Raw genomic sequence first — 15,655 nt, 5'->3', positions numbered from 1 at the left:
GGGCAATTCGGTAGAAGGACTGGCCAGATTTGGCTGTACCAACCACTAAGCCCTGGAGAGACCTTACAAAGATGACCCCAACCAGCAACAATCAGAAACGCATAGCAGGTACCTCACCGCTGTAAACGTAGGCTTGGGCATTTGAAAGTATTTTCTTTTTTTTTTTTTTTTTTTTGCTTTTTAGGGCCCCACCCACAGCATATGGAGGTTCCAGGCTAGGGGTTGAATCAGAGCTACGGCTGCCTGCCTACACCATAGCCACAGCAATGCAGGATCGAGCTGCATGTGCGACCTACACCACAGCTCACAGAAATGCCGGCTCCTTAATCCACTGAGTGAGGCCAGGGATCAAACCTGCAACCTCATGGTTCCTAGCTGGATTCGTTTCCGCTGCGCCACAAAGGGAACTCCTGAAAGTATTTCTTTTTAATAAATTCCTATAAATTTAACGTGTCCAAAGTTTTGGACAAAGCTTTTTTCATATTGACAATTTTTCCACCAAAAAGTTTATACTACTTGACTCTCCCATCGACAGCGGGTAATTGGCACATTTCCCCTCACCATTACCAACATCGGGTACTATTTTTTTCCCACTGATGCCAAGCTGGCAGGTGAAAATAATATGTCACTGTTATTTTAATTTGCAGTTCTTTGATTATTCCTGAAATCCAATATTTTTCATAGACATTCATTCAGACAGTGAGTATTTATTGAGTGCCAACGATGTGACAGCTACTTTTCCAGGCACTAAAGGTTTACTGGCCTTTTGTATTTTTTGTTTTGGGACTTTCCTATCATTTGGTGATTTTTCTGCTAAGGCATTTGTCTTTTTCATATTGATCTGTGAGAATTTCTTACAAAAGGCATCAACCCTGTCACACATTCAGCAATATTTAAAAATTTAAGTCAACTGTCTTTAATTTGGTTTTTTATATTTTGATGCATAACTTTTTAATACGTTTGTGTCAAATCCTTTAGATTCCTCCCCTTGATGTTGACACAGTCTTTTCACTTTTAAGCTGGTCACATCTGGCACACTAGCCAGTTTCAGTTTGAGATCAGCTTTTAGCATGTGTCTCTTCTAGAGCTCAACCTACTCTGGCTTCTTGTAAGACTCCCAGGGCTACAGGCAGCAATTCAAAACAGGGTTTCTCCCCAAAGGCTAATTAAGAGAGGGAGGACTTCTGCTGTGTTTACCAAGTTCATCCCAGACTCGTGTTAAAAACAGATATTCTAGTTGATGATGTTATCTGATTATCAACTGAAGAAAATGTATGAATAATGAGACTAATAAGTCAAATAACAACACATTTATTTTTCACTCAGGACCTTTTACATTTTGATTTGATCTGATCTGAAAGCTGGCTTATTTCCTGGAAGTCCCAGGAGAAAAGCAGGACAACTGCCTCCACAGATGTGGACGTGCTGAAGCTGCTTTCCTCAGAGTCTCATTTACCTGCAACAAATATCCTGCATGTTCAGTAAAAGTAACAGACTGAAACTTGAAGACTGCAGCTTCTTGGCTATGTGAGTAGGGGTCTTCTAGGCTTTGCTGGCAGTTTCCTAGCTTAAAACAGATTTTTTTTTTTTTCCCCAGCTGCAGCATATGGAAGTTCACAGGCTAGGGGTCAAATCGGAGCTGCAGCTACCAGCCTATGCCATAGCCACACTGGCTCCAAGCCACATCTGCAACCTGCACCGCAGCTTGCAGCAACACTAGATCCTTAACCCACTGAACGAGGCCAGGGATTGAACCTGCATCCTCACAGACACTAGGTCAGGCTCTTAATCTGCTGAGCCACAATGGGAACTCCCAAAGTTTTTTAATAATATGTAAAATACACAAAACTTTCCTGCTATCTTTTACTTGGCAAAAGTGGTGTCCAAAAAATATAGAAAAAATAAAGTTTCTGCAATGAAAGCAATGTTCTATATCTGTGCCGTTCAAGATGGTAACCATTAGCCACGTGTGTGGCTATGGAGCTCTCTCCTTTTTTCTCTTTTCTTTCTTTCTTTCTTTTTTTTTTTTTTTCTTTTTGCTTTTTAGGGCTGCACCTGTAGCATATGGAGGTTCCCAGGCTAGGGGTCAAACAGAGCTGTAGGTGCCAGACAACACCACAGCCACAGCAATGTAGGATCCAAGCCACATCTGCGACCTACACCACAGCTTACAGCAATGCCAGATCCTTAACTCACTGAGCAAGGCCAAGGGATCAAACCTTGTCTTCATGGAGGCTAGTTAGATCTGTTAACTGTTGAGCCATGACAGGAACTCTGCTATGGAGCTCTTGAATTATGGCTAGTGAGGCTGAGAAAATTTTTTTAAAATTTGTATTAAATTTTAATTAAGTTTATATAGCCACAGTCCAGGGTTCCCAGGTTTAGGAGATTTTAAAAAAGGATTCCCAGTTAATTATTAATTTTAGATAAGCAACAGATCATTTTGTAGTTTATATCCCAAATATTTCATGGGATACATTTACACTACAAATTTATTCTTTATCTTAAATTCAAATTTAACTGCGTGTCCTATATTTTATCTAGGAACCTTACACATGTGGCTAGTGGTTGCCATGTTGGACAATGCAGGTATGAATGGACTGTCCTATTTCTGACAAAGTTTTTCAAAATTACTCAACGATTCCTGTAGGATTAAATCAAGGAGGAAAAACTGTTATGGTCATTTTTGTTTGTTTGTTTTTGGCCATACCCACAGCATGCAGAAGTTGCCAGGCCAGGGAACAAACCTGTGCCACAGCAGTGACAATGCTGGATCCTTAACTGCTAGGCCATCAGGGAACTCCTGTTATGGTCATATTTTGGCAAGAAAAAGTAGCCTGACTTCTGAAAGAAGACCATTAGATGGTAGGGCCAGGGCTACCAAGCCAATGAAATTCAACCCAACAATCATTTATGGGCAGCCTTCTGTGTGCAGAAAAGATATCCAGTTGTACACACCAGTATGGCCATGCAGATTGCGTGGACCAGGATCCATTTGCATTGGTTGGTTCCTGTGCTTTACCAGGTGTTAACTATCTTAAATATCATCCCTAACTGTGAAGAAAACAAGAGTGGGCATCTTGAGATCTTCCTCTCCAGGTATTTACAACCTGATAGAACAAACTTTAATAGCAAACAAACAAAACCAAAAAGCCCTTTAACATAAGATAGATGCTAAGTGATATATACAAGGCAAATGCTATGAGAATATAAAGGGTCAGCCACAGAGAGAACCACTGGATTAAATGAGGTTTCTTTTGTTTTTTGTTTTGTTTTTCCAAGGTCTAATTAACTCTCATCTTACCTTTTCTTCCTGGGGCTTGACAAATTTTATGCATAAGACTTTTAGACCTCCATACAATTAGACCTACATGAGCATTTTGGTGCAGGTATACTACAAGAAAAGTGTCCTCATTTTCTGCAAAGAGTGCCAATGGATCCCTCAGTCAGAAACTGCAAACCAATGAAATGCTATTCAATTCAAAAAGACATCTGTTGGGGAGTTCCCGTCGTGGCTCAGTGGTTAACGAATCCAACTAGGAACCATGAGGTTGTGGGTTTGATCCCTGGCCTTGCTCAGTGGGTTAAGGATCCAGGGTTGCCGTGAGCTGTGGTGTAGACTGCAGACACTGCTTGGATCTGGGGTTGCTGTGGCTGTGGTGTAGGCCAGCAGCTACAGCTCCGATGAGACCCCTAGCCTGGGAATCTCCATACGTCGCGGGAGCGGCCCAAGAAATGGCAAAAAGACAAAAAAAAAAAAAAAAAAAAGAAGACATCTGTTGAATCGACGGAGGCATCTCTGCAGTGCCAGGAAGCAGGTTCTATCCCCAGCCCCAGCACAGTGCATTAAAGGATCTGGTGTTGCCCCACCTATGGTGGAGGTTGCAGCCATGGCTCGGATCTGTTCCCTGGCCAAGAACTCCATATGCTACAGGGTGGACAAAAAAGAAAATCAAAATGAAACAAACAACAACAATAAAAAGACAACTGTTGATTATTCTGATTCCAGGTTACTGAGTTGCTTCCAGGTGTACAGGTATAGCAGTCCATTTATTTGACTTCCTTAATTTCTACAGTCGAGAAGGAAATACACAGACTTCTCCATCAAACCACAGACATAGCTGGCCTATACACAGGGGACCCGGGCCTGGTTCTGGCCCATCTCAAGTTGCCAGTTACACTATGGCCCTTTCTCCTCCCCTTTCCAAATCTCAGCTCAGTGGGCTTCTCCTCATTTTTTCCTCCATTACTACCCTCTAAAATCATGACAACTCAACATTTTCCCTAGATTTTTGAACTCTGAACATGGCTCAGAGCTGCATGGCAGGTCATAATGGATCCTGTTTCTGCAGCTGCAGCGTTAGCTGCTGGTAGTCCACAGCTGAGCTCCCTCCCAAGGGCCCTCAGCATAGGAGCTGCCTCACACAAGGTGCCCCCCTTCCCTGGACAACTGGCATCAGACGGCTGGTCACTGGGGATGCAGAGGCCACACCCTGTTTTACTGGGGCAACTCTGCACTGTTATCCAGCTTCCATGGACTCAGCTGAGGTCGCTGGTACAACACCGAAGTTCACCTTCTCCCTCTGCTTCCCTTACAGCCGGGCACCTGTGTTCCTAAGAGTACTCTCTGCCCCCCCAAAACCATGAAAAACAACAAAACTGCAACACTTTTCAACACCCTGCATGCATATCTCCACTAGGAGTCTGTTTCTGGGAAGACTTACTGAAGACAGGATGGTGAAGTAACTGGTTAAGTAAACTTCTGGCTTCTTAGGACAAATTTCTTTTTTTCTTTTCTTTTTAAGGCTGCACCCGTGGCATATGGAGGTTCCCAGGCTAGGAGTCGAAATGGCGCTACAGCTGCCAGCCTACACCACAGCCACAGCAACAATGGACCCCAGCCGAGTATGCGACCTACACCACAGCTCACGGCAATGCTGGATCCCTCACCCATTGAGCAGGGCCACGCATCAAACTTGCATCCTTATGGATATCAGCCACAATGGGAATTCCGCTTAGGACAAATTTCTAGCTTGAAGATTGGCTTTTTCTATTTCTTGGGAAAAGATGGCCTGAACTGCCTTTTTTCCAGACAGATGGGCAAACTTCACAGAGGCAGGAGACTGAGCAGTTTCTGGAATGTGAGAGGAACCTTCCAGGGTTGGTTATATTACATGGGATGACCAGACTGGCAGGTGCCTGCAATTAATCTTCTAATTCCTCAGTAAAGAGCAGAGGACCCAGCAAGATACAAGATCATAGATCCACAGATTGCTAAATACCCTTGGGCTAATCCAATCTTGGCCAACAAAATATCACTTATTACAGTGGAGGCATCCCAAGAACCAATCTCACCCTCTGCCACCAAGGACCACGTAAAGTCCAGGAGACCTCTCACCATTCCTCGCCTAACTAGCCTTTTGAGACTGAAAGCTGCTCCTTGGAATCTTGGGAGTGGACCCTGCTACCTCTGATTCGCAGCCACTTAATCCCGTGGAATTTGACTAGCATCTCTCTCACTGCCAGCTGTCACCCATTCATCTTTCCTTTGGCTTTGTGCCTTCTCTGAGTTTAGCTGCAAAGTGGGAAATGAGGGTAGGGTGGAGGGCAATGCTTATACATGTGGAATTCCTACTGTGTACTCTACTGGGCACATCACATTATCTCATTAAAGCTCACAACAGACCTAGAAGATACATATAGATCTGCCTTTCCCCCACCCCCAAACAAACACAACACCAAAGTTCAAAGAGTTACATAATTCAGTTCTTTGAGATGTGTCACCACTCTTCCTTAGGAAGTTATCGGTCTTAGGTAGGTTTCCGTTACAATTGTGAAGCAGTGTCCTAGGTTAACTCTAATGTTGCTTATCTTAGCACTGGTCAGACTTGGTCTGATAGTGGTCTGGAGGCAGATCTAAGTCTACCATATCCCCTGGTTTAGTCTTACCATCCTAATGCTGTAGGTCAGAGAAGGTATCAGAGACTTGATCTGCTCCCAGCTGACCAGCCTTCTGTTGTATCTCAGATCAATGAACTCATTTAACAAGCTTCTACTGCACTGGTACTGCCTACAGCATGTAGGAAGCAGGGTTGGGGGATGCTGTGGCCCAGGAATGAGGAGGGCAGACCGAGTTCAGAGTGACCTACTAAAGATCTACTATACTAGATACTAGATCTTAATCTACTCTACCCAATACTACTAACCTCTGGGGTCCCTTCCGGTTGTGAAGCGGAGATAAAACACCTACTCATGGTGGGCGGGGGCTGGTTGTGAGATTTGAATAGGGTTGCCTGTGTGAAGAGAAGAATGGACACTTATTCAGGAACCACAGTTTGGGAACGGAGATAAGATGTGTGTGTAAATAATACAAGTTTAGAAAGCAATGGATGATGTGGAGGTAGAAATCACGTGTGATGAAATTTGGAGGAAGAAAAGATTACTTCTAGGTGAGGAAATCGGAGAAAGCTTCTTGCATAAAATAACATCAACTTGGATGTTGATGGACGATATTCACACTGACCAATATTAAACCCGTGGACAGCAACCATCTTGCCAGCCAGTAAGTGCCATCCAAGGTTTCAAACAAGCTCAAATAACTGAGCCCTGGAATGCAGCCTCATGAGGCTGGGTATCCTCTGGGGGTGACAATGTGCCTGTGAGGTCCGCAGAGGGTACACATATCCAACCCACAGGTTCTGTTCCAGTGGCTCCACAAGGCTTCTTCTCTCCCAGGAAAGGATGCATCTGTCCTTTAGCCAGGACTAGCACTGGAAAAGACCAAATTAATGACTGTTGACAAATTTTTTTTGTTTGGGTTGTTTTTGTTTTGTTTTGTTTTTGTCTTTTTAGGGCCACACTTGCAGCATATGGAAGTTCCCGGGAAAGGGTTCGAATTGGAGCTGCAGCTGCCAGCCTACAGCACAGCCACAGCAATGCTAGATGCAACCTGCACCTGCCACCTACACTGCAGCTTGCCACAATGCCAGATCCTCAACCCACTGAGGTAGGCCAGGGATCAAAGTGACATCCTCATGGATACTAGTCAGGTTCTTAACCTGCTGAGCCACAACGGGAACTCTGACTGTTGGCAAGTTTATTAAATGCTCACCATGAGCCCTGAACTACAGCTATGGGCTAGGATACAAAAAGAGAGAGAGAAGAAAAATAAAAAGATGTGACCTCTCTTTCAGGCAGTTTATATGACCTAATTAGGAAGAGACAATTAACATGTAGTGATTTTTATAACATTTATTGTTCTTTCTCCTGTTTGGAAAAGCAATACAGTTTCACTGTAGAGAGCTTAGAGAATATCGAAAATTAAATAGAAGCAAAATCATTCCAAATCCTACTACCCAAGTATAACTATAGTTAAAATTTTAAACTGTAAACTTTTACCCATACTCTCCCCTCCCTCCACAGACCGGCATGCTGCCTCTTCTCTCCCCTAACACCTGCTCATGGGAGGTTTCTGGGCAAGTGGGTCATAAATTCTCCCATTTGTGCTTTCCCTTCTGGTGATGTCTGCTACTTTTTTTTTTTTTTTTTTTTTTTAGTCTTTTTTAGGGCTGCAGCCACAGCATATGGAGGTTCCCAGGCTAGGGGTGGAATCAGAGCTGTAACTGCCGGCCTACACCACAACCCAAGCAACACCAGATCCGAGTTGCATCTATGACCTACACCACAGCTCACGGCAATGCTGAATCCTTAACCCATCGGGTGAGGCCAGGGGTTGAACTCGCGTCTTCACAGATGTTAGACAGATTCATTTCCGCTGAGCCATGACAAGAACTCTGATGTCTGCTACTTTGCTTAAAGCACACAGAAGGGTTTTTTTTTTTTCTTTGTCTTTTCAGGGCTGCACCCACGGCATATGGAGGTTCCCAGGCTAGGGGTCGAATCCGAGCTGTAGCTGCTGGCCTATACCACCGCCACTGCAACTCGGGATCGATCGGAGCCGAGTCTGCGAACTACACCACAGTTCATGGCAATGCCGGATCCCTAACCCACTGAGCGAGGCCAGGGATCAAACCTGCCACCTCATGGTTCCTAGTTGGATTCGTTTCTGCTGCACCACAACAGGAACTCCAAGGGTTTTTTTTCTTTTAGCCACTTCAGGTTCTTGCATAGCCATCAAACAATGACAGCTCTGTGAAGGCTGATTCCCAGGCAGGTATACCTCTTGCAAGGTGGAGGCAAAGGAAGTGGTTGACACAGACCTGCATCAAAAATGTAAGGCTATTTCCACCTGGGTCAGTAAATACCTTGCTGCTTACAGGAAGGTGGTTTCTGCTATAAGGCAGTTCCAAAGTGTAGTGCATTGGGGAGTATTAGCTGTGTGTGTGTGTGTGGGCGTGTGTCTGTGTCTGTGTGTGTGTGCGTGTGAGAGAGAGAGATTCTGGATGAAAGAAGAAATCCTAATTCTGCATCTCAGGCCCACTTTGGGCTGACCTGCTGAAGGAAAGGCCCGCAGTGGTGGGCATCTAGCCAACAGGTCCTACACTAGGAGCTGCACGCAGTGTTGGATGGTATGGTGCTTACAATTTAAATTAGTATTCAATGGGAAACCAATAGGAAATAACGTATACATTTTTGGATTTCCAGCTTTTATTGAAAGAAAAAGAAAGAAGGAAAGGAAGGGAGGGAGGGAGGAATGGGGAAAGAAGGAAGACCTGACAATCAAGGGTTTTTTTTTTTTTAATTAAGAAAATTAGTTTTTTGGGTGTCATATTTTTTCCTGGTGTGTTGTCTTTTTAATGAGGGGGGCTTTTAGTCGTTATTGTTTTTATGTTTGTGCATTTTGTTTTTGTTTTCGTTTTTTAGGGCTGAACCTGCAGCATATGGAAGTTCCCAGTCTAGAGATCAAATCAGAGCTTCAGCTGCCAGCCTACACCACAGTTCGCGGCAATGCCGGATCCTTAACCTATTGAGCAAGGCCAGGGATTGAACCCGAGTCCTCACAGATACTGGCTGGGTTAGTTACTGCTGAGCCACCCCATGAACTCCTTTGTATATTATTTTTTAATTGTTATGTAGTCAAGCTTATTGCTGCTGCAGGTGTGGCTGTTAAAAAAGATATTTTTGTAGTGTATTAATCATTTCTTCTATGGCTTCTGAATTTCCTATCTTGCTTAGATTTTGGTCACCTACATGAGTTTGCAATCTTCCATAACAAAGCATCACAGAGATTTCTTTGCTGTTTCTCGGTTCTAGAAGCTGGAGGTCCAAAATCAAGGTGTCACTGGGATGGTTTCTTCTAAGGTCTCTCTCCTTGGCTTTAGGCAGCTGCCTCCTCCCTCTGTCCTCATACGGTCTTGCTTCTGTATGAGTCTGTGTCCTAATCTCTTTTTCTTATGTGGACACTAGTCGTACGTGATTAGGGCCCACTGCTATGACCTTATTTTATTTTATTTTTTTATTTTTTGTCTTTTTGCCTTTTCTAGGGCGGCTCCCATGGCATATGGAGGTTCCCAGGCTAGCGGTCTAATCGGAGCTGTAGCCGCCAGCCTATGCCACAGCCACAGCAACGTGGGATCTGAGCCGTGTCTGCAACCTACACCTCAGCTCACGGCAACACCAGGTCCTTAACCCTCTGAGCAAGGCCAGGGATCGAACCCGCAACCTCTTGGTTCCTAGTCGGATTCGTTAACCACTGTCCATGACAGGAACTCCTATGACCTTATTTTAAACGTAATTACCTTCTCCATCTCCCAAGACAGTCACACTCTGGCATCCTGGGGGACAGAGCTTCAACATATGAGTTCTGAGGAAACACAATTCTGCCCATAATATGAACCAAGATTATTTTCTTAAATTCTCCCAATGTTTAACTTTTATGGTTTTATTTTTAATGTCTGAATATTTGATTAATCCTGAATTTGTTTTGGTATAAGGAATGGAGCAGAGATCCGATATTTTTTCTAGGTAGTAAGCTAAATGTTTCAACTCCAATTATTAATAATCTTTTCCCTCCAAATTCTGAAATCCTACCTTTGTCTTACCTTTATCTTATACTCATTTCTCATGTACAGTTGGCTCCATTTCTGGATACAGTTTGTTCAATAGACATTGATCTGTCTATTCCGAGCCACTGGCAAACTTTTAATTACGATAATTGTATTCTATATTTTAATCTTATAGGGCAAATCTTTCTTTTTCAGAGTTTTATCACAATTTTTGCACCTTTCCCCTTCAGCATTTACTTTAGCATTGCCTTGTCTAATTCCAGGAAAGTTCTAATGGTGTTTTTATTGGGATAGGGTCAAATACACAATTTGGGAAGATTTCACGTTTGTATTATTGAGACTCTATAGGTTTATATCATTTCTTAGCATTGTTTACCTTTTTGTACTGCTTGAATTTTTAGCCATGTATATGTCTTATTTTTTACAATGCATTTCCATTCAAAATCAACTAACTAATAAAATGCAGCCGAGGTAAACAATGATTAGCAGAGATAAATTTATCTAGAGGGGCCACTTTGGAGCGCCTCAATTCTAAACCCCACAATTACGTCCTCCCTTCTATTCACAGATGTCTTGCTTTCTCACGGTTGGAGCAAAATCGATTCCGCAACACATTTTGACACAGTCTGCATGTTGGACTAATGAGAAACATTAGTTCTCCTCTCTGTCTCATTTCTGCAAATTCAAAAGAGACACTCTTCTCAAAGGTTGTCTAGGCTGAGGGAGGCTGGCTGTAAACTTGGCCGCCTTCCCTGACATTCCCCGGCCAAGGCTGTCATTGTCCGACTGCACCAAAGAGGGTCAGGTTCCAGCAACAAAGGAGCTGCTTCAGAACCTCCTCCAGTCTCACCAGCAACCAGCTGCTTTTCTCTCATGAGCTCAAGGGTCTTGCTTGCTCCTCCCGAAGGGTGGGAAGCCCAAGGAGAGGGCTGCGGCCAGCAGTGTGGGCAGCTTCAGGGTCCTCCCGTCTAACACAGGGAGAAGGTGAGTCAGAGTCACATTTCCCTTTAAGAGGTCATTTCTGATGTTGCCTGGTTGCCAGATGAAAGCCTACTAGTTCTCCTGTTTTCTTTCTTGCCCCCACTGTCTTTCATTCATGTGTTCACATCAGCACCCATGTGGATGGGATCCTGCTGAGATGGAAGCCCTGTCACTCTTGTGCTCCCAGCCCAGCCCTCCACTGACTCTCACCCCGGGGTGAGAGCTGAAGTCCCAGTGGTGGCCAGCCTCTGGCTCCATGTGATCTGTCCATGGGTCTCCAACATCACCACCTCAGCACCAACTCCACTGCCTGCCAATCACCCTCCCCTCGCCAGCAGAGCCTCCTTGCTGTCCCCTCAATGCCCAGAACTCTGACACCTCAGATGGTCACATGGTCAGTCCCTCACCTCCTTCAGTTCCTTATGCAAATGTCACCATCTTGGCAAGGCCTTTTCTGGTCACTCTACACAAAACTCTAAGCCCTGTCCTCCCTACCCCCCTTCCTGGCTTTGTTTTTCGTCCCAGAAATAACTGTATACTTAACTTCATATTTAGCATCTGTCTCCCCTCACTAGACTGCAGGTAGGGATTTCTGTCTGTTTGGTTCATTGCTGTGACCCCCCCCTCAGAGCCTAGCACAGTGCCTGCTATAAGGATAGTCACCAACCATGAATGAACCAATTACTAATCACTCCTGGCTGGCATCAAGGACATCCACTCGCCTCCCAGCTTCCTCTTCCCAGAGCCTCGCAGGCTTTACAGTCTCTGGTTCTGTCTCACAGAGTAAGAGTTTAACTTTTACAGAGCCCTTAACTTAAGATTTGGGGATTCTCAGAGGCACTGCTCCCCTTAAAAAAACAATTTCAAGGAAACTGACTTGTTTGCAGAGTGAATAATCAAGATCTCTTCAAACAGAAAGATAACCCAAATCGAGCTTTGCCTATTTTCAAGCCTTCTTTGGTTGATAGGAAGGAACCATCTGCCAACCATGATGTTTTCATTTATTGTGCATTTACTGTAATTTGATACATAGCACCACTGAAATAAATCTGTTTCCTAGTTCAGGAAACAGTGAGAAAAGAGGGGGTGCGCAAATACTCATTCAACAAGTACTTACTGAGTGCCAATGCGAGCCGGGATCATATGCAATACTGGAGGTAATTCCTGCCTTTGTGAAACTTAGTCTAGTGGAGGAGACAGGCAATAAACTGACTAGTAAATACAGTTACAAACTGGAAAAAGCCCTATGAACATAACAGGATACTATGATGAATAATACGTAGATGGACCCTCTTCCATCTAGGTAGGGAAGGACTGTCGGAGGAGAAAGCAGTGAAGCTGAAATTTGAGGGTGAGAAGGAACCAGCTGCAGCGCACGTGGTGCAGAGACCTGAAAGGCGGCCAAGGCGGCTGGAGCAAAGGAAGGACAGGAAAAAGGCCTCGAGGACGTTGAAGATGCTGACAAGATGAGGCCAGAGTGTGGATCCACTTGTAGGTCTCAGTGTGCCACGAAACCCCTGAAGAGTTATTTGAGATGAAGAACTAATCCAACTTACTTTTTAAAAATTCACCCCAGTCTTCAGAGTACTGTAGCTACCAGCCACATGGGGCTGTTGAGCACAGCATGTCAGAGTTGAGATGGCCTGTTAGCATACAATCTACTTGGTTTGTGTATTTAAAATTACATTAAAAATGGAAAGCATCTCATTAATTTTTATGTCGACTACACATTAAAATGATATATTTCCTACCAACAACCTTTCCCAAATGAGGTATAAATGCTTTGGTCACCGCATCCCCTCTCCCAGGCTGTCTCTGCCAGGGCTTGGGTCTATCGGGGACTGTCCTGTGCAGAAGGTACAAGCAGATGCAAACGCAGGACCTGTCTGGGCAAAGCTAGTGCTTCTGGTCCCCTTCCTCCCACGAGGATGCCTGAGACAACTGATGAGCAGAGTTAGTGAGAAAAATGGAAAAGAGAGGCAGGTCTGTTTCTGGCATTTGCAGGGTCCAAGGCACAAATACAGACAAACACACCATAGAATTAATACACAAAATTTCCAATTTACGCTAACAAGCTGCTAAAATCATAGACGCTTCTACTTTGACAAACATATTTTCGGAACACTGGCTAGGTTTAAGTTTAGACTTTTTGGAAGCCTTGAAGTTCTTGCTGGAAGGTGACAGTGTGAGGTGAGCTGTCCTCCAGTCCTCTCCGGGTCCCTCCCCAGTCCTGGCTCAAGAAGCTCTGGGGGTGACGAGGCAGAGGGACTGAAGGCAGAGGGGACAGAGAACTTCTGAATCTCACCCTGGAGCTGAGCCGACCTTGTGGGGACATCCAAGTTTTACTATCACCATAGGGATTCAGTCCTCAGTATTGCGGAAGATGCAGGAAGGCTGGGATCAGACAGGATCAAGTTCACGCCCAGGCCTCCCAAGGTCTTCTCCACGGGAGTGGCTGCCCAGCAGTTCAAGCCCCTCCTCCCCGTGGGCTTGAAGACCACAGCAAAGGTGCAAGGAAAGGAGGGGCATGGCAGGAAGTTTTAAAGAACACCATGCTCTCTGACCATTCTGCAGCTGAGACCAGCCTGTGTCCTTGTGGAGAACAGGATGACGGGCCTGTTCTCTAACTGGAGGTGCAGGTGGGCAAGCCGAGAATTTCCAGAGGATGTCCTGGTGCTCACCATGGAACTCCAGCACCTATGCCAAGCAGTTGTTCCTCCACTTATTTTTTTCCACAAGGAAGTTTAAATTGGTGTTCTGACACTTGCCAGTGAAAGAGTAAGGCTCTATGATATCCAGGAATGGAGAGCTGAGATGCATTGAATGGCACAGGGAAGGTACTTCCAACGGTGAGTGTGGTATAAACGGGACACACCACTTTGAAGGAGGATGGATAAGCATTCTCCAGGGATCCGCACAAGCCCTTGACCAGAAGAAGCCACTCCTAACCCTAACTACCAGCCGACTACCATCCCCACACTTTGTCCGTTCCCCACAATATACATGCTCCACTGCTGCCTGGATCTCTCCAGTGTGAAGAGCAAGGAAGCAGAAATATGCCCACCAGCCAGCCAACAGTAAGGTACTATTTTGCTACTGAATCCCAGGATAAAGAGCACTTTGTCATAACGACATGATCACATGCAAATACTTACTGAATTCCTACTGGATGTAAGGCATTAGGATAAAGACTGAGGCAGGTCCAGGGAAGTGGAAAATACTGGTCCTTCCTTTATAAAGTTAACAAGGAGATAATGCCTACCTAGTATATATAGAAAGTTTTAAAAAAAGTGTTTGGGAAACAATTTGGCAGTTCCAAAAAAGTTAAACATGGAGTTACCATTTGATTCCATTCCTAGAGAAAAGAAAGCCCATGTTCACAAAAAACTTGTCCATGAATGTTCTGTTCACATCAGTACTATTCACAATAGCCAAAAAGTAGAAAAAAGCCAAATGTCCATCAACTGAGGAATGGATAAACAAAATGTGGTATATCCATACAATGGAATACTATTAAGCCACAAAAAGGAATAAAGTGTCATGGAACAATAAAAATATATATATTTGGTCTCTGTCCCTGGTTCCTGGCACAGAGCCCATAAAACCTTTGGACTTTTCTAAGTGATGGGAAGTCTTTTGTTATTCATAACAAGCTCCTTTCAACCATACCTGAGTTTATGCTAATGATCTGGCTCTCAGTGAGCCCCTAAAAGGCTTCAAATGGGACATGGTCCTAAGAAATATTAGAAGGTTGGAACTTTCAGCTCCACCTCAACATCCAGGGAGGGAAGAGGGGCAGGAGACTGAGTTCAATCACCAGAGAGGGCCCTTTCCTCACCACACTTTGCCCCAGGAATCTCTTCCATTGGCTGTTTCCTGAGCTGTATCCTTTATAATAAATAAAAGTGCTTTCCTGAGTTCTGTGAGTCAGAGTCCTTCTAGTGAATTGTCACACCTAAAGGGCAGGGGTCATGGGAACCCCTGAACTTGTAGTTGCCTGAGCAGAAAAGGTGGGTAGGCTGGGCACCCCATATGCAGCTAGTGTATGACATGGGAACGGTCTTGAGGGACTGAACCCTTAATCTGTGGAGTCTGACGCTAACCTCAGGAGTTAGTGGAAAAGTTGAATTGCAGGGCACCCAGCTGGTGGCAAAGAACTGGCTGGTGTCAGAAAGAAAGAACTCAAAAGCACTGACAGGGGCTGCAACCTGGATGAATCTTAAAGCCATTACACTAAGTGAGAGAATCCAGACACAGAAGGTCATGTATCATATGATTCCATTAACATTAAATGTCCAGAAGGGGCCCATTTATAGAGAGAGAAAGTGGATTAGTGGTTGGCAGGGACTTGGAGGAGGGAGAGTGCAGGCGATAGTTACTGAATCTGGGTTTCAATTTGGAGAGATGAACAGGTCTGGGGGTTAGACAGTGTGATGCTTGCACAACTCAGTGAAGGTACTGAAAAGCATGGAATCATACACTTTAGAAACAGACAAATAAATAAGCCTTTGATTTAAAAAGGCAAAAGGAAGGCGTGTGACCCAGCTACACATAAGAAAGTTATCACAATGGCCCACCCTGCATAGAACAATGGACTGTGAAGGAGGCATTATAATGACAGGCAAGAGAAATGACAGCTTCCAGTCAACTGAGAGTGACTTCAAAACAGCTGATTCCATAATAGAGGCTATTTTCAGGCTATTGCCTTT

At 44.5% G+C, this 15,655-nt stretch overlaps 1 pseudogene across 1 annotated transcript in view; it reads left to right on the top strand.

The window, feature by feature from the left end:
- The window catches only part of LOC146403454 (uncharacterized), a 36,427-nt pseudogene extending 23,773 nt beyond the window's left edge, over positions 1 to 12,654 (top strand). Inside the window, exon 2 of the transcript XR_014804008.1 lies at positions 10,534 to 12,654. The product of XR_014804008.1 is annotated as an uncharacterized LOC146403454 (transcript). The remainder of the gene's footprint in view (positions 1 to 10,533) is intronic.
- The last annotated feature ends 3,001 nt before the right edge of the window (positions 12,655 to 15,655 follow it).

This window comes from Sus scrofa, chromosome 5 (assembly GCF_054392235.1).
Source record: "Sus scrofa isolate SSC_HxYL_T2T_F1_AM1 chromosome 5, Sscrofa_HxYL_maternal_Yorkshire_Landrace_v2.0, whole genome shotgun sequence".
In the NCBI taxonomy this organism is placed as follows: domain Eukaryota; kingdom Metazoa; phylum Chordata; class Mammalia; order Artiodactyla; family Suidae; genus Sus; species Sus scrofa.
The sequence above is the reverse complement of the archived record's forward strand: the minus strand, read 5'-3'. Positions and strand labels throughout refer to the sequence as shown.